Source organism: Dipodomys spectabilis, unplaced genomic scaffold, assembly GCF_019054845.1.
Source record: "Dipodomys spectabilis isolate Male_0828 unplaced genomic scaffold, ASM1905484v1 ptg000193l, whole genome shotgun sequence".
NCBI lineage: Eukaryota > Metazoa > Chordata > Mammalia > Rodentia > Heteromyidae > Dipodomys > Dipodomys spectabilis.
In genome coordinates this window covers 3,485,013-3,490,133 of record NW_024870870.1, presented here as the reverse complement: position 1 = coordinate 3,490,133, position 5,121 = coordinate 3,485,013, and the positions used below count along the sequence as shown (strand labels likewise).

Genomic DNA, 5,121 nt, shown 5'->3' with positions numbered 1-5,121 from the left:
AGAACATTTTTTATATAGAAAGTGTAATTGATTTTCTTAAACTAGACAATTCCACAAAAAAGTAAGTTCAAAAGAATTTTCATGAAATTTTAGAATCATGCATTTCTTACACAAGCACATATTTTTGATGTTGGCATAATTTGTGGAGGGGAAGGGAAAAATGTTTAAATAGGGATACAGGTAGACCCATTGCAACGATGAAAGGAACTTCACAACTTTGGCACCTCTACTACTGCCATACCTGCAGATTGTAATTTGATTGCTTATTTTGAGGTAGCATCACAATGCCTGGGCCTGCTTGGACTGTGGTCATCCTAACACAATCAAAATACATTGCACCCAGCAAATGGTTAGAGTTTCCTGAAACTTCTTTTTTTTTTTGGTCTGGGCTTGCCTGGAACTGAAATTCTCTAATCTCTGTTTTCTAAGTAGATACTATTACAGGTTTGAGTCACTTTATCCAGTAAAAGTATACAATTTCAAGATATCTTGATATTGCCTATATTTGTGCTTAACATATATAGCTAACCTTAATTTTCTCCCTCTTTTGTTTAATACTCTGAGTTGAAAACATTGACTTTCTTGCTATACATGGCTTTGTTTTGGGTGGAATCCCATCACAATCCAAAAAATCTCCCAAAAGTTTATGTCAAATCATGGAAAAGAAGGCTGCAGGTTGGGAAAAAAAAACACTGATCCTTAACTTATATTTGCAGTATATTTATAGTGTTAGTCAATACTTTCTGAAGTATGAGAAGAGAAGGAAGACAGAAATGTGAAAGATGTCAGGTCTCTGCGGAATTTCTGTAGTTGTCACTTCATGTTATATTCTTCCTTAAAAATTGCTTTATTAAAACCCTCTGAGTGGATATTGGTTGGGCTGTTTGGTAACCTTACCCAAGAAATGACGCTGATTTTAGAAGGCTGATGATTTGGTAAATAAAGGAATAATGAGAATGAGCACTGATATTGTCACAGAATGAGCCAACAAGGTTCATTGCTGAACAGCAAAAGAAAGCAGTTTCAAGTCCGATGATGCACATTGGAACATATATAGATAGATACATATATGTATACGTATACAAACACACGTGAAAAAGTATATATCCAGTAGAATATAGAGAGAAAGTTGGTGTGACAAGTATTAAACTATATCAAACTGGTTTCAGGAAAGGTCCAGTAAAATATCAATAGTTTAGCATAGATTTTGCATAGATTTGTAAAGGATGAAAATTCTTTCCTCATTTTATACTTTACAAATATCTTTAGTACATTTTAAGTTTTTTTATATTGTAGTTGGAACATCTATATAATGCTGAGAATTGGAATTACATAAAGTATGCAATATGAATAGGCCAGCCAGTATAGGAAAGTTCATGAGATTCTTATTTCCAATTAACCACCAGGAGAAATGGAGTTCCAGTTCGGATTTTATGTAGAGCACTGGCCTTGAACACAAAAGCACCAGTCAGGCTGTGAGTTTAAGCCCTAGGATCTACAGAAACAAAAACACAAAATATAACTTGGAGTTAGATATTTTATAATGAAGCATTTTTATATACTCTACATTGTTAGAAAGACTAGATTTCAGTGATGTCTTTATAACCTATCATAATGAGTGATATTGTCCATTTATTAAGCAGAAAGGCTTACTCAGATTTATAAGTTTGAAGGTTTCAGTGTATGTTCAGTTGGTTTTATTGCTTTGGTGGCCTGTGACAAGACAATGTCAAGGTGAGGAGTATGTCAAAAAGAAATGTTTTTGACCTAGAATGATTAAAAGAGAAAAGAAAGTAGATGAGTGTGCATGTTCTCAGAGGTTTCACTCTGAAGAACTTAATCTCCAGAAGAACTATGCAGGTATTCTCCACAGTCTGGGAGGAAATGGAAAGTCATTTTTCTTTAACACATAGGTCTTTCTGGGGCATTCTAAATTCAAATGTCAACATCCTCACCAGTGATAACGAATTGTCCAGGGGGGGAAGCAAATAGATATTGCTATAAATTCCAATCAGATCTCAGCAGACTAAATATTTTATGGAATTCCTATTAAAATACTTTCTTGCAGACTGACTGCGTCTTCATACTACATATTTGTATGTCTGTATGTATGTGTGGGTTTGAATAAACTAATATAGCAATGTGGCAAATTAAAGTATTAGTAAGGCCTTTCTCTTCTCATATCATGAAAGCCTGCCACAATTCTCAATCAAATCCCATTCAAGATTCAAATTTTAATGCTGTCCCAAAACTTCTGTATGCAAACCCAGGTACATTCACTTCATTTAAGACGGCAATGATATATGAAAATTTTAAGTCTTCCATGGAAAAAAAATTGTATTAAGCGAAGTTAGCCAGGCCCAAAGAAACTTAGGTCCATTGTTTCCCTTAATTGCAATAGCTAGTATATGTCTGAGTCATGCAAAAAGTCAGATAAGTTGATGTTAGGGAAATGAACCCTAATATATGTATTCAAATGTTTTTTTTTTCTTTTAGGTGATTGTTTCTAACACATTTATAAAATTATTTCTTTGTTGCTTTGTATGTCCCTCTCCCATGGTATAACCCCTGCTTTCACTGTATTTGAGGTTGGTAAAATTTGTGAAGGGGAAGGGAAAAAAGAAATGTTTAAATAGGGGTACAAGTGGATACATTCCAACAATGAGATGTACAAGTCGTTATATGGAAAAAAGAACTTTACAACTTTGGTGGGGGCGGGGATGAGGATTGGGTAGAGGAGCAGGGGAGGGAGGATGGAAAGGGATGGGAAGAGGAAACAAAGGAGGAGGCTACAGTGCTTGATAAGAAATGTACTCATTATCTTGCCCATGTAATTGTAACCCTTCTGTACAGTATTTTCACAAGAAAAAAAGAAAAAAAGCAAAATTTAAGTCTTCCAATTACGTTGTCACCAAGGAAACATGTACAATATTTCCTTAAAAAATATCTAGATTGTAGAACGTTAGCCAGAAAATTGAAGGAGTATACATTATAGGATTTAATTTAAATATTTAGTCACTGAAATGGATATTCTATATCCACAACTTAGAGCCCTTTCAAAATACATAATTGCAAACCTCATCTATTACCATCTTCCGTGAAGACAGTCCTTGCTGAAAACGAACCAGATGTGGTAAACCAATTAAAATGTACGCCATTGTCAAATGCTGTTGTTTTAAAGCATGGAAGTGATAGAACAATTAATGCCAGTGAACAGCTGGTTCTAAGGAGTATGGAAAGTGATTACTTTGGACTCTAGGTGGAAAAATCCACAGATGTTTCAGATTGTGCTTCGTTTTGGCATTTGTGAGATATACTTTAAAAAGCACAATGAATGAAAGCATGTTGTTTTATAAAGATTTTCTGACTGACAAACCAGGGAAAGAAAACTTATTGAAATATTTCAAATGAGAAGACAGACAATAGGGTGGGTAAGATGTGGTATGCAGCTTTAAATACAGACTGAAGCAAACCAAAGAATGGGAAAATTTTTTTCCTTAAAAGCTTTCTGGGTGTATTGTGCTATACACTATAATGATGAAATGATCATTTCTTTGTAAAAGTCATGAAAAAACATTGTCATCTGTTGAATTTCTTTATAAAGTGAATCTTAAATGACAAGAATGAAGAAATTTAAATATGTTAATAAAACATTATCAAGTATTACTTTAATTTTTGATTAAAAGGTAAAGCAAACCGGCAGACTACTAGTCCATTAACATTTATGTTTCCTGTCATATTTATTTTCCTTTTGTTACTCTTTTTTGGGTGGTGATATTTTTTTTCAGAAAGGCAACCTAGTCTTAACCATTACCCACAAAATTTATGCTGTCATAGAATCAGAGTTTTTTTTTTATTAAATTAAGACAATAGTAGGCTCATTTTATGCCAAACCAAAACATAAACACCAAAAACATTTTTCATTAAAAAACCATTCATAAAAAATCATGAGGTGGAAAAGGCTCTGGAGGACAGGTCTAATCCAGGCGCCGGAGGAAAGGCTTAGGAAAACACCTGAACATGTGGCATCCCAATGCAGGGCAGCCAGTTCAAAATGCAAGTATCCCTTACATGGGGTGCCCTGGAGGTTCCAATCCTGGGTGTCCACCTCCTTTGTGCCCACAACCTGTAAATCCGGCCATTCTTCCTGGTCCTGTTCCCGGGTGTCCCTTTCCTCCAGGACCTCCCCAGGGGAACCCAGCTTTCCCTCCATGTGGGCCCTCTTACCCTGTGCCACAGCCACAGTATCCAGGATACCAACCCTCAGGTCCTTACCCACCCCATGCCCACCACCTGCACCTGGCATGTGTCCTGTGAATCCCCTGGCTCCTGGCATAGGCCCACGAGCCCCAATGGACAAGAAAACAATGAAGAAAATGAAGAAAACACATAAAAAGATGCACAAACACCACAAGCATGGCAAGCATTCCTTCTTTTCCTCCTTTTCTTCCAGCAGAGACTCTGACTGAATTCAAGGCCTGGACCCTCCCCTCAAGTCTCACCAGTTTTGCTCTCATCAAGCTTCTGCTGTGGTGTTGTACTAGGGGGAAATTAGCGCTCTGATCCCCACCCCACCCTCATCTGAGCCTTACCCTGCTGTTCAGCCCTGACTGGCTAGGGAAATGGATAAAGTATTTCTGTGGGCTAGTAAAGACCAGATCTTTTGTTTTCTTTTTCTTTTTTCTTTTTTTTTGGTTCGAGACTGGGACTCCAGCTCAGTACCTAATGCTTTTACTCATTGGCTGGCACTCTACCAATTGAGCCGTGCCTCCAATATCAAGAGCTGAAGACTTTAACAGAGGAGCAGTTTTTTGAAGATGGTGAAACCTCTGAGCTAAATGCTGAAGACAAGTTTAAATTCTGTAAAATGTGATTTTTTTCCTTCCATTTCCGTTTGTAATACGTGTGGTTGGTGGAAATTTCATTATGATAAAAAAAAAACTGTATTTTTTTTATAAAGGTAACATACTAGGATCATTTAGAGCTAGATATATTCCCAGTAGGCCTCTTAATGATTTCATTAACTGCAAGGCTGCCTTGATTCAAAGCAAGAGTCCATTTGGTTGATGAGCTTTCTGGAAATGTAATCTCTACCCCTTAGCTCAACATGCTAGCTCAGGT

The 5,121-nt window shown here is 36.5% G+C and overlaps 1 pseudogene; it reads left to right on the top strand.

Annotated features, from left to right (window-relative positions):
- Positions 1 to 4,004: 4,004 nt before the first annotated feature.
- LOC122121676 lies at positions 4,005 to 4,469 on the top strand (annotated as a pseudogene).
- The last annotated feature ends 652 nt before the right edge of the window (positions 4,470 to 5,121 follow it).